Raw genomic sequence first — 892 nt, forward strand, 5'->3', positions numbered from 1 at the left:
CTGACTGAGTGTGCATTCTCACTCTGTTCTGGTTCACGGTTTCACGTTATTTTCTGAAAATTGTACTTTTGCTTTACAGAAGACACAGTGCGCTGGAAGCAATTAGCTCCTCTAAAATCGAACCTTTCCAACATGGCCGTTCCATAGCGTGGTCCATGATTGGGTGTGCGGTTAGGAACAAGTGACAGGCCAATCGTCAGAGCATGATTTACATATTAGGAGTCCCGAGCTATTATCTGTTTTGATTTTGAAACCTGGCTATTGGCGAATTGGTAGTGTGCATTTTAGAATTGTATTTCACACCCTTAGTATTCTGTCTTTATATTTCCACTCAATCACTCTTAATTAAAATTATACAATCCACCCTCAGTTACCAAGTGCATGTAATGGAGCCATATATAAAGCAGTGGGAGATATATAGGTATGAAGCGGAGGAAGCTCATCACTGAGGTCACGTGCAGAGTGCGTATGTCACTCATGAACCTTGGGGAAGGTCTGTAAGTGTGGGTGGCTCTGTGTGTGTGTGTGTGGGAGGCTCTATGTGTGTGTGTGTATATGTGTGTGCCTCTGTGTGTGTGTGGCTCTGTGTGGGTGGCTTTTTTTGTAGGTGGCTCTATGCGTGGGTGGCTCTGTCTGTGTGTGGGTAACAGTGTGTGTGTAGGTGGCTCTGTGTGGGTGGCTCTATTTGTGTGTGGGTTGCTCTATGTGAATATCTCTGTGTAGGTGGCTCTGTGTGGGTGGCTCTGTGTGTGTGGGTGGCTTTGTGTGTGTGGCTCTGTGTGGGTGCAAATGCAATCGGTCTCGGCATTGTTAAAGTTAGAGCTATTGGCATTGCTCATGACAATGCCGTTTCTTTAAATGTTTTAAAAACATAAACAAAAATAATGTCATG

The 892-nt window shown here is 44.6% G+C and overlaps 1 pseudogene; it reads left to right on the forward strand.

The window, feature by feature from the left end:
* Window positions 1-427: 427 nt before the first annotated feature.
* On the forward strand, window positions 428-522 carry LOC146831563 (Nuclear RNase P; annotated as a pseudogene).
* Window positions 523-892: the final 370 nt, after the last annotated feature.

Source organism: Triturus cristatus, chromosome 5_1, assembly GCF_964204655.1.
Source record: "Triturus cristatus chromosome 5_1, aTriCri1.1, whole genome shotgun sequence".
Classification (NCBI taxonomy): domain Eukaryota; kingdom Metazoa; phylum Chordata; class Amphibia; order Caudata; family Salamandridae; genus Triturus; species Triturus cristatus.